This window comes from Cydia pomonella, chromosome 12, assembly GCF_033807575.1.
Source record: "Cydia pomonella isolate Wapato2018A chromosome 12, ilCydPomo1, whole genome shotgun sequence".
NCBI classification, from domain to species: Eukaryota; Metazoa; Arthropoda; class Insecta; order Lepidoptera; family Tortricidae; genus Cydia; species Cydia pomonella.
Genome location: NC_084714.1, coordinates 681,737 through 701,066, shown reverse-complemented (window position 1 = coordinate 701,066; position 19,330 = coordinate 681,737). Strand labels below are relative to the sequence as shown.

Genomic DNA, 19,330 nt, shown 5'->3' with positions numbered 1-19,330 from the left:
ATGGCCGAGTGACGTCACTCAGAGCGTTTTCACATTATCAGATTCGATATCGGAAGGAGGTTCCTACTACTTTACTATTTTTTTAACCGCTCTTGCTAATATTGATACCCGAGCAGCGAAAGATTCCAATATTTAACCACGAGCGTAGCGAGTGTTTTCGATAAGTAGAATCTTGAGCGTTGCGAGGGTTTCAAGGCACGAGTATCAACAAATTTTGCCACCGAGTGAAACACAAACGTTTTCACCATACTGACGCGAGGAAAATATTAACTATGAAAATACCAAGAAAATCAAACCAAATTCCCGTAATAAATATGTATCATACAAAATAACCATTTAAAAGTCAATTCTACCAGCTAACATAAGGAAACAACATAAAATTTGCATCTGACTACTTTTGCCCCACATGTGGATAAAATGCAACTTCCTCATTCGTTTTGGAACAATCAAGAGGGCATTTTACAGTTGATGAGGTGAAAAATAGATATCCCGAGGAAACCACCCAATCTCAACAAGTGCAGTAAAAGTGACGTTCGGATGAACAGTACCCCTAGTGTAAATTTGATCGACATCATAACGTGACGAACGCGTTTGCGTTAAGTCTCATTTTGTATAGGATTTTGAGTTTCCAAAACGTCCCCGCTTGGCGCGCTCTTTCTAAATCCAATACAAAATGAGACTAAACCCAAACGCGTACGTCACGTTTCGAAATCGAATTTATTTACACTAGGGGTACTGTACCTACATGTTGTGACATTGACGCTGACGCTGTTTCCTTTTAGGGTGATCGATTGAACGTCAAAATCCTGGCAGTAATGCAGCGGCGAAACGTTACTCATTTCATAAAAAAGTTAGTGACGTCGCATCAGTAATGCAGCCGCAGTTGATCTCCGAAGTAGTCAATATGAGCGATAACTAACTAACTAATAATAAATATGAATATGAATAACTACATATAACATCGGGAGAAGTGTGGAAATATGGTTAAAAGTTTTACAGCAGGATTAAAAATATAAAACGAGTAAAAACCATTTTTATATCCTACAGCGCAGATACCGATTTTATTACGACCTCTATATCGAGCCACGTAAATCTCATGTACCTAGTTTTCCACGAAAATTGTAGTCCAGTAAATATGGTTGCGCAAAATATTGAATATCCTGATTGTATTACATTCTAAAACGAATACAGGACTTAATCGTGTAAACTTACGTTCATAGTGCGTATATCTTAGTTTAGTATTATGTCACTACCTGTGAGTTCCTATAATTGGCTTCCTGTATCTACTATATTTTTCTATGTTAATGTCACAGCTGTTGGATCTCCAAATAAATAAAATAAAAAAAATAAAAAATAAATAAAAAAAAAATTATATGGACTGACGTTTCGAAACGTAAACATACGTTTATTATATGGCCTGACGTTTCGAAACGATATTGAATATCCTGATTGTATTACATTCTAAAACGAATACAGGACTTAATCGTGTAAACTTACGTTCATTATATGGACTGACGTTTCGAAACGTAAACATACGTTTATTATATGGCCTGACGTTTCGAAACGTCAGGCCATATAATAAACGTAAAGTTTACGCGATTAAGTCCCGTGTATGTTTTAAAACTATGAACGAAAATCGTTTGGTTTAAATCAATTTATTACATTTTCATGAGATTTTACAGGTTTGACGACCGGATTGGCCTAGTGGGTAGTGACCCTGCCTACGAAGCCGATGGTCCCCGGGTTCAAATCCTGGTAAGGGCATTTATTCGTGTGATGGGCATGGATATTTGTTCCTGAGTCATGGGTGTTTCCTGTGTATTTAAGTGTTTATAAATATTTAAATATTATATATATCGTTGTCTAAGTACCCTCAACACGAGCCTTATTGAGCTTACTGTGGGACTTAGTCAATTTGTGTAATAATGTCCTATAATATTTTATTATTATTTATTTAAAAAAAGTCATGAGTAATTTTGCAACGAGCAGCTATTTGCAAAAATAGTACCAGATGATTTGATTCCAGCCTCGGCCACTAGAGGGCTTTGTCACTTATTCTTTAGTACCTATGACATAATATTAGGCTGACATAAAATTTTCATAACACAAGCCTTATTGAGCTTTTACTGTGGGACTTAGTAAATTTGTGTAACAATTTCCTATAATATTTATTTATTTATTTATTTACAGGTAGTATAGAGTTTTACCAGCGAGTCATGATTCATCATTCGTGATCAGATATATGTGATGTGTTCTTACTCTGTATGTTTAGTATAAACATTTGTACGTAAGAATATTCAAAAATCTGTAAAAGTATTTTTTATTTATGTTAATTAATTAATATCTTAATTTAGATTGACTGTGTTACTTGTAACATAGTTCTATCACGGACTCACGGCATATAAGTCAACCTCTTTGTATTTTCTGCACAAATTTCATAAGTCACGTGACTAGTAGGTTAACTATGAATGTTGATAAATAGGGATTTTCAACAATAATTAAGGAGTTAACGCTCTGCGTTTAAGTAAGTTCTATCCGGAAATGTGTGCTAATAGATAAAAATAAAACTATACATAAGGAGCACAAAATATACTTCTAAATTTAGTTTTATATCTACGAAGAAATCTGTTATTATAGATAGATTTTCGCATTCAATTCATCTTTGTCATACTCGTTGTTAAACATGAGTTTGTCTCTTTCAGTGAGCGGGAGCTCTTTAGCACGTGCACATCTCTCGCTTGCTCAGATGTGACTAAAGGCAATTTGTTCAATTTGTCACAAAGTAAGCGCTTCCATTTTGAAACGTCTATAACCTATATTGAGTTATAATAAATCATTGGATTCCTGAAATAAAACGTACTGGGCTAAACTCGATGTCGATTTAATGGACCCGTTTATGGCTCGCATCACTCGACAGTAATCCCATTTTAACGGAGCTGTTTGGCGATAGTATATGCATTGCTAATTCTAATCGGTCAAATGAGGACATGCACGAATTTTGAGGTACGACGGATGTGAGATTTCCAATTATTTTAGCAACGTGTTAACTACTATTTATGAAACGTATTTTTTTTTAACTTTTTTGCCACTAAAACGTAAATAACGTGAGCATTTGTGATTATAAGCTTAAGATGTCCGTCTGTCTGTCTGTTGTTGTGAATTATGGCTCTTTATAGTACGTAGTTAGTACGCACTTCTACGACTGCATTCTATCTTGGACACAGGGATCCTGGTACGGAATGACATCCTTTGGGCTACGTAAAGACTTGCTAGACCGCGATAGGTCGCGGATACACACCTTTGTCTAAAGTAGGTAACTTTAGACGACGGTGTGTATACGCGCCACAGCTGGTGAGACCCAGTTGAAACGTCGCATTTATATAATAATATAATAATAATAATAATTCAGCCTATACACGTTTCCACTGCTGGGCACAGGCCTCCTGTCATGCGCGAGAGGGCTCAGGCTATAGTCCCCACGCTAGCTCAATGCGGATTGGGGATTTCACATAGATAGATAGATACAATCTTTATTCATCCACAACTTACATGCTTTGTGACACAAACAAATAACAAGAGACAAAGAAACAGTAACATACAATTTGACACTAATATCAATAACAATGTATAACGTGTCTTATTTTTAGATTAGTAGAGGTATTTGTAGAGGGTCATGTGTTGTAGTAAAGAATAGACGCTGACTCAGCATAAATGCTGCATAGACCACATACATAAATGAATTGTAATTGGAACCATTATTTGACACGAGAGATATTTTAAGATATTTAATTTGTCTCCCAATCAATTGTTAGAAAGCTCCAACAGGTTGATTAATTAGCGCTCAAAAAATCGATGAGCCGTAGATAAATGAGCGCCATCCCATTGTCTATGGCCGCCCCGACTGATTTATTGTCTGTGGTTGGTTGACGGATGAGATCGTTCAGGAATTTCACGTAATGTGAGGGTATTTTTGTCCTTGAAAGGCTATTCCCGACAAGTGTTAATATCACGAAAAATGATTAGGTGACCAATTCTGATTTAGCAATTTTTTGGAGTCATATATTAACTTAATGTCACATCACAAACATCACAATATTGGTTGGTGGCACATACGCGTATTAACGATCGTCGTGGCCGTATCAAAACAAGTTTAATGCCATCAAAAACATAACTCTCAAAAAAATAAGTCTCGCAACTCAGTTCTTCTACCGTAAAAATATGATAATAATGGGGGAAATACTCAGTCGGTTAATTTATTCAGTTCCTACTTAAGGGACCTTCTGTCGTAAGTTATTACTTAATTAGCTAACCTAACAACATTTTATAGTGACCATATCAATATCAAAAATCTTTTATCGGCCGGATTCGAAGAATGATTAAGACACGTTTAAGATCTTGGAAAGATCTTTAAAGGATCGATAACTAAACGACATGTCGAAATTGACGTTTATTTCGATTCCGCTGTGATCCCAATAAGATCTATCTACGATATTTCCAACGTCAAAGTGACATTGGTTGCCCGAATCGAGCTGCTTCTGTCAATTATACGACATACAAACGATATCTAAATGAGAACTTATCTAAACCGAAACTTATCGTTATCGTATCTCATTCTTCGAATCGGGCCGTAAGTTTTAAATAAAATAGATTGACTTGGCAATCACATAGTGTCACTGACCGCCGGCCATGGATGGGAGATAGGAACAGCACTGTAACCGCGAAAACCGAAGTTCGTCAATTGCGGGCATTTTTCTCTGTCACTCTCATTACGTCTTAGTAAGAGTAAAAGAGAATGATCCCCACAATTTGCAAATTTCAGTTTTCGCGGTAGGCCCCCAAGCAGGTCAATGTACGCATTCCTGTCCTAGCACTGTTTAGGGCGTTATGCACTTCCCTGTACACCTGCAATTTGTGGGCGCAGTACACGCAACGGGCATACGGGGCCCTTAGGGTCCAGTACAATAATGCGTTCCGGGTGCTGATGGGGCTGCCCGGTTTCTGTAGCGCATCGGGGATGTTCGCGACGGCGCGCGTGGACTGTTTCTGTACTACCATGCGTGCACGCGCAGCATCCCTGGTGCGCCGGGTGCGTGGCAGTCCCAACAGCATCCTACGAATGATAGCGGATAGGGTTGACTGTCCCTTCTTGTCGCACTGTGACGGAGTGCATTCCCCCCATCAGTATTGTTTTATTTTATTGTAAAATTAATAATTAAATATTTGCTGTACCTACTAACTCCTTAGTTTGTAAGTTTTACTAATAAAAATATGTGTCCACGTGTTACATGAAAAATAAAATATTCATTCATTCATTCTAACGCAGACTTACGAACCAGATGTAACACAACGAAATATACTGACATTACCATAACTGTACGCAAATTGAATAATGACATACGAAGGGCTTATAGTTGAACGTGAGGGCAAGCGTTCCGAAACTAGGCCGAAGTATGCCCGATAAAGATGACATACGGGGCGCGGCGTGTCAATAAATAACCAGAGATCCGGCAAGCTGAACTATATGCTGTTAGTTATTACTTAGGGTTAGGTTAGAGATTTTTTGAAAAATCTGAGATGTTTATTAAGGACGGGCCTTATGGGCAATGCACAAGAATGGGGTCAGTACAGCGGTGTCACGCACACGAATTCGAGCCAATCGTGTAGTCTAACGCCACGCGATTGGTTGATGAGTTCGCTCACGCGCGCGATTGGTCGCAACTAGTTGCATTAGACTGCACGATTGACTCGAATTCGTGAGTGACACCACTGAACTAGCGCCATTCTTAGTGCCCGTCCTTAGATATATGTCGACGAAAAATATGAATACCAATTAAGGCCTTTCTCTTAGTAACTTCATTGATTCGAAAGCTTTATAGAACTTTAAGAAAAAATCACAAAAATGTCTAAAACCCACCATTAAACATTTGTACAGCACGAAAGCTGCAAACAGGAAACATTGCTTCTAGAAATGCGTCATAATTATTTTTGGTAGAACTCATAGATTAATTTTTTCGTTAAAACGAATTAAAAAGAATTAAATTTTAGTATCATTCAATTGCAATTTTACCTTTGTTTCTAGAGTCAGACCAAGAAAAGTTGGCAGCTATTTTGATAGCCCAGTTTGTGCAAGGTAAACGTCATAATTTCATAGAAGTTTAAAATAACACTTCCTCAGCCTATGCCATCAAAATTGCTGCCAACTTTGCTTAGTCTGATTCTAGAGTTAGCTACTTCTTTTAGGGGCATGGCACACTGCATCCGATTTGCACGTCGCTCCGACGAAGCGTTGCTATAATGCGCGCATAGCGTTGACTCGCTCAAACTTCGGAGATATCTCAACGACTGGCCGCAGATTGCTCAAAGCCGAGACGAGGGTAAATCGAGGGCCTTTGCCCAGCAGTGGGACACCGTATAGGGTTACAATAACATCCCGCTAAACGTCAATTGGAAAGAAAACATAGAATTTGCATGCTGCATAGACAGTTAAGAAAGATGCAATGAACGTCATAATCGCGGAAGTGAGGCGGCGCACGTCACTCATTTTATCCTTTTATCCATGGCGAACGTCACTTATTTTATCATTGCATCGGCGGCGAACTTCACTCATTTTATCCTTTTATCCATGGCGAACGTCAGTTATTTTATCATTGCATCGGCAGCGAACGTCACTCATTTTATCCTTTTATCCACGGCGAACGTCACTTATCATTTTACCGGCGGCAACAACGATGCCACAACAGTAATGCAGTTGACATCTGTACGTCATCATAGGCGTTTGTCAATGGCTACGACCCGGACCGATGTGAATTGGCCTTTATAATATAATAATACTTATTCAAACACACTAACTCCCCATCTAAAAGCACTTTAAGCGTTCGCTTGGCAAGCGAAAGGAAACGCCGACTCATCTGTATACAGGATGGTATAAAAGCGAGCCATTAACTTTTTGCCGCCGTTACGCCTTTCCGGACACGCTGTATAATGGCCAGGGCTAATATGGGTACGGTGATGGGGCAATAAAAAGTGAGGTGTGTTGGGGTTATTACGTGAACAGGGTATTTTGAATAGTTTCAATTATGGATTTTATACTGTCGTGAGTCATACATTAAGCTACTAATGAATATTAATTACCTATTATTTTTGTTTAGTTTTTAATTACTATACTGTGCGATCCGCGATGTCTTTATAAAAATCTTTGGCAGAGAGTTAAAAATATCTTCTAAATTATACCTAGATATATGCTACTAATACACTGACAACGGTTTATCTTCATAGTTAAATATTCTTAAGAACAATCTTAATTGCTACAATAAATTGGTCTGATATTTAGACTAAGATTATAAGTGCTTGTTGCCTAGGCCTACTTGACTAAAGAATATTTTTGATTTTGACTTTGCGTAACATGTTTGTCTCCCGATGCGGCCGCTGCCATTTCCTCTGCACGGGTATGTGATGTGCTGATGTGTGATCAAATGATCATTAATTAGAGCCATTTTGTCTTTTCGACATTAAGCTTTTATGAGACATCTTCTAGAATATTTACATGTCACGGCTACACGGATTTGACTTTTTTTTGTCGCTATTGTTTATTGTTTTTGTGCTATGTGTACCTTATTTAATTCATATTTTCTCCTATTCGAATCGAACGAGCTTGTGATATATTTTAAGTAGAAATGACATAAATAAATTCATATAAAAAAGCCAGATAGATCTGACGGATATAACTATACACATATCCGTAGCTAATAACGACATCAGTTCTAAGGAAAAAAATACTAGTGCCTTCGAGTCCAATGACGAACATTACGTTGAACTGTCCCACCAAAACCAAAAACCTATTGGAATATCCCCAATGCACCTTATGGGAACAGAGGGTGTATTAGCCTGTCGAGAGGCATCCATGCAACATTATTACCATGAGCGTATGTATATTATGGCGCAAGTTATTCGAAGACGACCTATGAATATTCAGACTCTTTAGTTTACTCTCAAAACTTTTGACGACCTGTCTGGCCTGGTGGGTAGTGACCCTGCCTATAAAGCCGATGGTCCCGAGTTCAAATCCTGGTAAGAGCATTTATGCGTCTGATAAGCATGGCTATTGCTCAATAGTATTGTATTTCAGTACTTATAATACATCTGCATACCCACAACACAAAGCCTTATTGAGCTTACTATGGAACTTAGTCAATTTTTATTAACTTATTTATCTGTAAGTAGTAGGTAAATTCACTATTCATTTACAGAAAATGTCTAAGGAAAAAAATGTCTAGACCAAGGCACCGCTTTTTGCCAGTGTTCAAAATTTTAAAATTTGCCATTGAGTTTTATTGTAAGAATACGTATCATGACACCACCTTAAGTATCTTAGAACGTTTTACCGTCAAAATCAGATGATCTTATACTGTTTTCACCTTAAAATTGTACCTGATATCATTATATTTAAGCATTTAATTATTGATTTCTTTTTTCTTTTTTTTTTTAAATAATAAGACAGTATTACACAAATTGACTAAGTCCCACAGTAAGCTCAATAAAGCTTGTGTTGAGGGTACTTAGACAACGATATATATAATATATAAATAATTATAAATACTTAAATACATAGAAAACACCCATGACTCAGGAACAAATATCCATGCTCATCACACGAATAAATGCCCTTACCAGGATTTGAACCCGGGACCATCGGCTTCATAGGCAGGGTCACTACCCACGAGGCCAGACCGGTCGTCAGATTTCTGTACCTACCTTTCACATTTAAAATTAAACAAACCAAGGAATTAGACTGTAGGTATTTGTAACCTAATTGGGACTGTTTTCAAGTATACATTCAAACAGGAATGCTCACAAAGAATGTTTTTCATGAAAAGTAACGCTTCGTTGTTCTTATTTCGGGGTTATCCCTTATTTTCATCCTTGTACGCGAATCACAATAAGTATAAGCTATAGTAATGCTTTCGGCCTGATTCGAACTTAATTTAAAACCTTTAGGCGGGGCAAGACGGGTTCGTATTAAACCAGTTGAGTTTTAGGCCAAAATCTGAGTAAGTATGACTCTAATGTTGCCAGTTTCTATTTAATTCTGATTCTGAGTAAGTTCGATAATGTATAGAGCATTTTATTAGTTATCCAAGTTCCTAAGATGTCAGGTTATTAAGATCTCAAATTCCTAGCTCTTCAGATTCTCATAATGCCGGATTCTGAGTAGGTCAGAAAATCACATAACCATTGTGACATTGTCATTAAGAACTATCTATTAATTACTTTATCATATTTAATCTTAAAGTGGCCAGTATCTCAGATATCTGCTGATTGTACCTGGCCTTTTCGAAATTAAATATACATAAAATCTGTCCTAGTAAGAAAGCGTTATTTCCAGAATTCATCATTAAAAGAATCTGCTTAATATTTTAATCGAATCGTTGCTAATCGGATGAGATAAGAAACTGCATAAATCCGATCCCAACTTATTACCAATCAGACGTATTACTGTCATGTCACGGGACCATATACGAATCTGACCTACTCAGAAATTGTTTTAAAAAGAAAGTGACTTCTATATCATAAGTCGTATGTCGATATTGTTTTGTTCAGAAAGATACCTATGGCGAATCTGGCCTCTACAGAGTCGGGCTTACTCAGATTCGGGCCCAAAAACGAAACTGTCTCAATACGAATCTGCCCTGGCCCGCCTAAAGGATTTAAAACGTGAAAATAATGAAAACTCTAGATACGATATGGATCAGATTTACACTGGTCAAAAGTGACGTTTTTGTTTAAAGAAGCGTCACTTTTGACACTGACTTATTCGATCCACAGTGTAACTAGAGATTTTGACGTATATTATTATTACGTTCAAAAGTTCAAATCGCGCTGTTTGTAGGAGGGCGGGGGGAGCTGATATAAATAAATGAATCACCCATGTTTTGAAATGTTTGTATAGTATGAAAATTTTAAACTTTAACAAAATAAAGACAACCCTAATAAACTTGTAGTTGTAATACCACAACGTTTGGCAACTATCATTTAATGGCCGTGTACTAACCAGCATGTAACCATGTCGGCTAAGTAGGCAACTTCGGCCGTTTGGGAGGCTGCCAGCCACAATATACTTGTCCACGCGGTAATGTGATAAACTGTGTTTTGGGGACTGTACTATCAGTAACTGACCATCGGTAAACTTTCGAACGACTGTCAAAATAACCCCAAAGTTTCATAAAACATTTTAAATCGTAAACCTTTCTTTTATACCACGTCGGTGGCAAACAAGCATGCCCATTGGTAAGCAGTCACCGTAGCCTATGGACGCCTGCAATGCCAGAGATATTACGTGCGCATTGCCGACCCTTTAAAAACCTGTACACTCCTTTTTTGACGAACCCCATACTGTAGCCCCTCGGGAAAACCTCGACACCTTCGAACGGATTTATTTTTAAAGTTTATTCCTTCAACATAAAGGGGATATCAAAGTAGCCCCAATATGGATATTGATCACTAACTTAACCTTATTTTTCTAGGGACATATTTGCATTAAAATATTTCTGATATTCGCGGAGAAAATGCACTCAATTAATATTTAAGTTTTGGAATTGATCAAAAATGGGTACTTCATTCATACCAACATTTATAAATTCAACGGTATAGAATATAATAGAATTAGTTTTATTCGTAAATATAAACGAGACAAATTAAATAATATACCAAGTATATAAATATTATAAAGTATAATATAATAATAATAATAATTCAGCCTATATACGTCCCACTGCTGGGCACAGGCCTCCTCTCATGCGCAAGAGGGCTCGGGCTATAGTCCCCACGCTAGCCCAATGCGGATTGGGGACTTCACATACACCTTTGAATTTCTTCGCAGATGTATGCAGGTTTCCTCACGATGTTTTCCTTCACCGAAAAGCTAGTGGTAAATATCAAATGACATTTCGTACATAAGTTCCGAAAAACTCATTGGTACGAGCCAGGATTTGAACCCGTGACCTCCGGATTAAAAGTCGGACGTCATATCCACTCGGCTACCACCGCTTTTATATAAAGTATATAAAGTATAAAGTGCCACGAAATGGTCTCATCTCAGCATGTTGCTTAGAGTTGTGCCCGCTCGGTCTTTAAAAAGAGCGCTCCGATCTCGGTCAATCGTTCAAACGAACTAGTTCGCTCTTTTAGGTCCTTTAGTTCTTTTAGTTCAGGAGCAACTCTCGAGATCTGAATGAGGATGACTAGGTATGTGTCTTGCTCTCGCTCGCAAATAAACAGAGCGAGAGCGTGAGAGAGCGACTTTCTTGACCTTGACTCATTTCGATCATTCGCTCCCGACCGTTTTGTTACTACTTAGGTACCGACGTACTGACTACTGAACTAAAGGACCGAGACCGATTAAGAGCGCTTAAGATGAACTAGTTCCTTTCGTTCCGTGGTGGGATTTCATTCCTTTTAGTTCTTCGGTCCTGACCGACTCAAGCCTAAGTTGCTGGTGGCTTCCAGCGCTGATCTCCCGATGAGACGGTCAAATGAGATAAATCACAAAAGGTAAGACAAGAAGAAGAAAGAAATGGTTTAAATAGGAAAAGTTACACAGCAAGATACGAAATAAGGACTAAATTAAATAAGGATTATTTCAATAAATTAAACAGTATAGAAAACCGGCCGTCGCCACAAGCAACAAGTAACACGAAAGGCACAAATGTCGACCATAGCCCGTTACGGCATCCCTTAGTATACACGAGTACACCAGTTGTGCCACTAACGTTGCTGCGGCTTCGATCAATTATACCAGCTTCCACAAAAGCTTATACAACCTTTACCAAGCTTCAGAAGCAATTAAAGCTATTAATAAACAATTGAATAACGACTCGCATACTAAAATATCACACACTATTAACCTTTTGTCAACCTTATTATGAAAAAAGCGGCCAAGTGCGAGTCGGACTCGCGCATGAAGGGTTCCGTACAATTTAAGACGTATTAAAAAAAATCTACTTACTAGATCTTGTTCAACATTTTACCACTTTGGACACACATTTTACCACTTTGGAAGTGTCTCTCGCGCAAACTATTCAGTTTAGAAAAAATGATATTAGGAACCTAAATATCATTTTTGAAGACCTATCCATAGATACCCCACACGTATATGTTTGATGATTTTTTTTTTTAATTTATGACGTATTAAAAAAAAACTACTCACTAGATCTCGTTCAAACCAATTTTCGGTGGAAGTTTGTATGGTAATGTATATCATATATTTTTTTTAGATTTTTCATTCTGTTATTTTAGAAGTTACAGGGGGGGGGGGGGGACACACTTTTTTTCACTTTGGAAGGTTCTCTCGCGCAAACTATTCAGTTTAGAAAAAAATGATATTAGAAACCTTAATATCATTTTTGAAGACCTATCCATAGATACCCCACACGTATGGGTATGATGAAAAAAATTTTTTTTTTTTTTAATTTCATGACGTATTAAAAAAACTACTTACTAGATCTCGTTCAAACCAATTTTCGGTGGAAGTTTACATGGCAATGTATATCATATATTTTTTTTAGATTTTTCATTCTGTTATTTTAGAAGTTACGGGGGGGGGGGACACACATTTTACCACTTTGGAAGTGTCTCTCGCGCAAACTATTCATTTTAGAAAAAAATGATATTAGAAACCTCAATATCATTTTTGAAGACCTATCCATAGATACCCCACACGTATGGGTTTGATGAAAAAAGATTTTTTGAGTTTCAGTTCTAAGTATGGGGAACCCCCAAAATTTATTGTTTTTTTTCTATTTTTGTGTGAAAATCTTAATGCGGTTCATAGAATACATCCACTTACTAAGTTTGAACAGTACAGCTCTTATAGTTTTGGAAAAAAGTGGTTGTACAGAATCGGACAGACAGACGGACATGACGAATCTATAAGCTCAAGCTTTTATCTTTTGGAAAGTAAACTTAATCGTTAACGATATAAGGTTGTTTTCGCAATGGTTGAGGATGTGACGCTTGTCAGTTATAGATGGAATGGTCAATTCATAGCCCTTATCGGAGTTTTAAGAAAATAGTGTAACCAATCAGCGTCTGTAGTTAAGAAAAGTTAACCGCTGTCGATTTGTGATGACAAATTAAGCATAAAATCTTTATGGGACTCAACTTTTTGCCTTTTTTACTTTGTAATATCGCTTATAGTTTATGAACTGAACACCAAAACCAAATTTTTATTCATATTTAATGCTTATCGTTACAAAATTGACAATTATTAACATTTCGTAACAATTATTTTCTATACTTGTTTCTGAAAACTCCCGTATAGCTAATAAGAGCGAGCGCATTATTATTCAGGCGATATTTACGCGGAATATTTTTTTGTATTGCTTAATACCTTCGTGTAATGATTTTATTGATTTGACCCCCAAAATAAACGATAAATATGCGTCATAGAAATCTACTGTACACTTTAAATGTCCCAGCAAAAATAAACGCAATAATAGGTAATAAGTTATCGGCAAAAATTTCATTATTTATACCAGCTTTTGTCGCTGACTAAATTTTTCTTTCCACATGCAACAAATATTAATAGAGTTAATTCTAACAGACAATTCACACAGAGTTCCCATGGCTATCTCCTGTCTCCATCATCAGATCAGCTCCATATCATCATAATATTGCATTGACATCCAATTTACATAAAATTATCAGCTCAATCGGACATCGCGAAGTGGGTCAAATTTAGTTTCCAAGATTTGAGCCACACTAAAATACATACATACTAACAGGGCAAGTTAAATAAAAGCCTGTAAAAAGAGGCTTGTTTCATATTCAAATGAACCATAATAAACCACAAACCATGTTTAAAATGAGCGTTAAAAACATCCCTTAATATATCTTTTGTCATGGAAATATCCAGATTGCCCATTGTTATTTAAATGGCCTAATGGCGGGGAAACGGTGGTTTTTAAATCTTATCGTGTTTTAACGTTATGTTTGGTTCTACGTCTTTTTAATCAAATCTGGGATTTTACAATTTCTTGCCTTTTTTGTTACATTGTTATGGGAAAAACATATTTTCAGATACATCGTTGAGAATTTCTGGAACAAAAATAAATAAATAAATATTATAGTAGGTACATTATTACACAAAGTGACTAAGTTCCCACAGTAAGCTCAATAAGGCTTGTGTTGAGGGTACTTAGACAACGATATATATAATATATAAATATTTTATACATACTTAGATACATAGAAAACACCCATGACTCAGGAACAAATATCCATGCTCATCGCACGAATAAATGCTCTTACCAGGATTTTGAACCCGGGACCATCAGCTTCATAGGCAGGGTCACTATCCACTAGGCCAGACCGGTCGTCAAAAATACTGAAAAATACTGAAGAACATCAGTTATCTTTTTTTTTTCATTATTATGAAAGGGAAGTTACAGTAATTACAGTTTCGTACTCCGAAGGGTAAAACGGGACCCTATTACTGAGACTCCGCTGTCCGTCCGTCCGACTGTCCGTCTGTCACCAGGCTATCTCTTGAACCGTGATAGCTAGACAGTTTGAAATTTTCACAGATGATGTATTTCTGTTGCCGCAATAACAACAAATACAAAAAAGTACGGAACCCTCGGTGGGCGAGTCCGACTCGCACTTGTCCGGTTTTTTATTGTAACTTATCTACCAAACTGCATAGTAGTTTGTTGGCAAAAAACTTATACTATCCTCCCACGATTGCTTGCTTACGAATTGCTTACATATAAATAAAATAAATAAATATTATAGGGACATTCTTACACAAATTCACTAAATTCCACGGTAAGCCAAGAAGGCTTGTGTTGTGGGTACCCAGACAACGATATATATATTTACAAAAATACATAGAAAAATCCATGACTCAGGAACAAAAAACTGTGCTCATCACACAATATATGCCCTTACCGGGATTTGAACTCATTACCATCGGCCTTCATAGGCAGGGTCACTACCCACTAGGCCAGATCGGCCGTTACAACATACACAATACACAAACTATTAATGTGGTAAAACTATATATAAAAGCGGTTACGTTCCTGACTCACACAGGACTAGACTAATACTAAACATACAATCGTTCAAACATATCAACTTTATTATTATATATTTAAGTTTTAGTAAAAAATTCATACATTTCTCTTTTGTAAAATAAAATCTATCACACCAATAAGAAAATTAATTGGCATATATATCGCAAAGTCAAAAACAGAATTCAAAAAATGAATACGGCGCACAGCGGCCAGCAACGCATAAAGGTAGCACCACGGAGGCGCTAACATACTCCCCCCCCTCGAGGAGGTAGAGCCTCGAGGACGGAGAAAGCTTCTTCCGGTTGGGTAGTGGACATAGACGATGAACTGCTCTTCGTATTATGCCACGTGCCGTGCCAACATCCGCCACTCTGGATACGTTGTCCTTGTCCGGGGAACAATTTAACTATTCGGCCCATTCTCCATTTCATTGGAGGGACGTTTGTTTCTCTAACGACAACCACGTCGTTAACTTGAAGTTGTTGTGTTTTGACCTTCCACTTAATCCGTTCCTGTAATTTGGCCAGAAACTCCTTGTGCCAGCGAATTCCGAAATTGCTGCCGCATTTTCCTCAATGTGCTCATATCTGCTTAGCCGATTTTGGGGTGATGACCAACAGGTTCGGAGAAGGTAAAGACATCATATGACTGTCCCGATCAGAAAATGCCCTGGCGTTAATGGGTCCAGGTCATCTGGGATCGGTCGTATAATAGGTCAGCGGTCGAGAATTCAACATGGCTTCAATTTGATTGAAAAGCGTGGTCAATTCTTCAAAGTCATCTGTGAGTATTGCATAGGACTCGTGCATATTGGAATTTAGCTGACTTGACTCCGGCTTCCCCATATCCCTCCGAAATGTGGAGAAAAGCCGGCCCGAAGAACACGAACTTTATACCCTCCATTAGCTACGAAGCTACAGAATTATTGCTAGACTTGCAGAAAGGAAGCAAGTTCGTTACTCGCACCCACAAAATTTGAACCGTTTATCGCAACTGAATCTCGCATGGATAACCACGACGAGATATAAACCGTCGGAGACATTGAATAAAAGCGTCAGTAGAAACTACTACTGGTGAGTTCTAAATGTAAAGCCCTTGTCGAAAAACAAACGAAAAGAGCTAAGTAAGCCTTGGTTATCTTACAGCCTCGTCCTATACGATCCTGTAATCAAAAAGGGTCCCGCAAAGTCAACTCCACAACACTCTTAAATGGCAGACTCGGTGTGACTCTGGTTCAGGTAAGTTCCCCATTATAGGATTACAGTTTTTGCCTTCATAATCCAACTCTTCTTTGCATTTATTAACCGTACTCCTAGCTAAATCTCTCCCGCGTACTAGTCCAAAATTGACTTGAGTAGATTATTTAGTATTAGTTTTTAACAGGTTCCATGCAAAGTTTATTATGTTCACGCTGAAAAAGCAGCTTCGTAAATGTGTGTTTAGCATCTAAAAATGCGGAGTGCTTTTGCGTGTAACTGCCTGAAGAATTCTGAATACGACCACCGAGACGTAGTAGTCCGTCCTCATCTATAAATGGTAGAAGTTTGAGTATTCGAGACTTTAAAGGTGAAGGTTTATCTTTTTGCAGTAAGCAAAGATCATCCCCGAAAGACTCTAGTTGAGATTGCTTTATCAGATTTCTTCAATTGTATATAAATCTTTGCACATATGCAAAGACTCTTTGCAAAGTCGTACACTTCGAATATCTTTCAAAGTCTACGACACAGTAGTTTTTATCTACTGTATTATCAATAAGAGTAAACGTTTTCATTTCGGGTATGCAACTAGTATCGTTGAGGTGCTGATTCAGTTATGCCAATTTGACATACGGTCAGTAAGAAAAGAGGGACCCTGAAACCAAATATCGGCGGTACATACATTTGACTGATGCCAAATCAACAGGGTTCATCTCTTCTGGCACGTGTCTCCATGAACTATGATAAGACAATTCTTGAATCTCACCAACCCGATTTGCGACAAACGTTTTTAAACTCCGAGGTTCCGCTTGAACCTAACTTAAAATAGTATAATCTGAGGATACTACAGATTTCAAACTAGGTAACTCTTCCAGTTCCCAAAATTTTGACAACTGGTTTTTAATTTCTTGTGAAAAGTTACAGCGGATAGTATGAGAACTCGTAGAGTCCCTGGGCCTCCTCCCCGTAGGGCCAGCCACTATCCAACCTAGCTCGGTTTCTACTAAATATGGTCGTCTTATACCTAGCTTAATTTTTCTTTGCCCAATCAAGTCCCAGTATATATCAGAACCAAGCAAGAGATCGACTTCTGCCGGCGACTGGAACTTAGGATCAGCTAGGGTAATATTGTTAGGAATATCTACTTTTGTTCCTATCTTGACTGCAGGAAGCTCATCCGTAATCTTAGCTATGATATTTATAATAAATTACCTGACATTTTTAAGAATAATAATTTGAATATATTTAAATCACAAGTCCAAGCTTGGCTAGTACAGAGATGTTTTTATAGTATTAATGATTTTTTAAATTATGATTTAGATGATGATGATTTTTATGTTTTTTGAATTATGATTTGTATTTGACTTCAATTTTATTTTATTTCATTTTTGTTATTGCATGATTTTTTTAATAGTAAGATTGTGATTTATTTGTGTATTAATGCTTCGTTTTAAGGAAATGTTTGTTTGTACACCTGTAAAGGTAGAGTCTTGGTGAGTCCATGTAAAATTGTTACAATAGTAATTACCGGCAATGTAACCCATTTCTCACAAACAATAAAGATTATGATTATGATTATGATTGATATAACACCGCACTTCAGCTATAAATGACGTGTGGAGTGAATGTAAATTAATGTCACAATATTCATTTATAAATAAAGGGATTTTGTTAAGACACGAAATGGAGCGATTTACAATAATTGTACTGCAACCAATCTTTTGTTTAGCCTTTTCAGTCATAAATGAAGACTGACTACCATTGTCTAGCAACGCGCGCAAAACAAACTTGCTTCCGTTAATAGTCACCTCAACTAGAGCTGTAGCCAACATAATATGACGGCGGTCTGCCGCTGTTAACGTGACAGTCGTGTCAGTCGAGTTTGTCAGGATAGCCGAATCACAAGTCTCATCATAGCTTGCGTCGCCGCTACCGTCTTTATACATAAAGCGTGACTTGACCCACGAATCGGCGCGCGACAATGCTAGTCATGCTTGGGGCTTAGCTTCTTGACTTACGCTTGAAGGTGAAGAAGATACTGACATTTGAGGACGTGAAATATTATTAGGTCCGGCAGCTGCTTCCTCTTCACCTTGCTGCTGATTAATCACTTCTCTATGCAATATGGTGTTGTGCCTTTTCTTGCAAACCCTACATGCAGTACTGGTGCTACACTGATACACAGTGTGGCCGGGGCGCAAACAGTTTTTGCACAACTTCCATTGACTCACCTGTAGGAAGCGGTCATCAACCGATAAGAAATTAAATTTGGGACAATCGCTTAGCCTATGATCCTGCTTACAATAATGACAGTCATTTACCACTACGCTAGTCGAAGATCTCGGTGACAGGCCTGACGAAACAAAGCATTTAGTTGGAGTAACATTTTGACGTTTATCGTTTTTATGAAATCCGTCTGAATTTGACGTTTGTCGTTCCTCGAACTAGATACCGTTTCTAAAACGTCAGCTCTGTTACGATGGAATTTATAAAACTCCTGTAATGACGGAGAAGTTATGTCACTACGAAACTCTTCCCATTTTCGCGCGGTACTAACGTCAAGTTTCGACAAGGCCATATAGATAACCAAGGTATCCCACTTATCGGTCTCCTCACCAAGAGACTTGAGTGCTTGTAATTTTTTTGACAAATTGTCAATTAATTTGCGTAAACTCTCATCACTTTCCTTCGACAAAGGCTCTATGCTAAAAAATCATATCGCTCGCGTAAAGAGACCAAGCGATAGGATAGTTCTCAGCTGAGACGGACACAGAATTAATAACTAAGCTTGCGTCGCCTTGAAGGTATGACTTGAGATAGTGAAATTTACAAACGTCATCAATGTTCTCATTGTCATGTATTAAAGACAGGTAAAGGTCTCTAAATTCTAGCCACTTATCTGTCTTTCCATCAAAGGGAGGAAGTTTTAGCTGCGGGAGTTTCACATTTTTTGCTCCTCCCCGCTGACGGCTGCTCTGGCTGAAGAACTCATCCCCTTGATGGTCCTTTTCCTTAAAGGCGGCGATTACCTCTTGGGCCTGAGCCATTACACAATAAAACTCATTT

The 19,330-nt window shown here is 37.7% G+C and overlaps 1 protein-coding gene across 2 annotated transcripts in view; it reads right to left on the bottom strand.

Moving 5' to 3' along the window:
• LOC133523223 (uncharacterized) overlaps positions 1-19,330 on the bottom strand; it is a 524,757-nt gene that overhangs the window by 487,990 nt on the left and 17,437 nt on the right. The window lies entirely within an intron of this gene.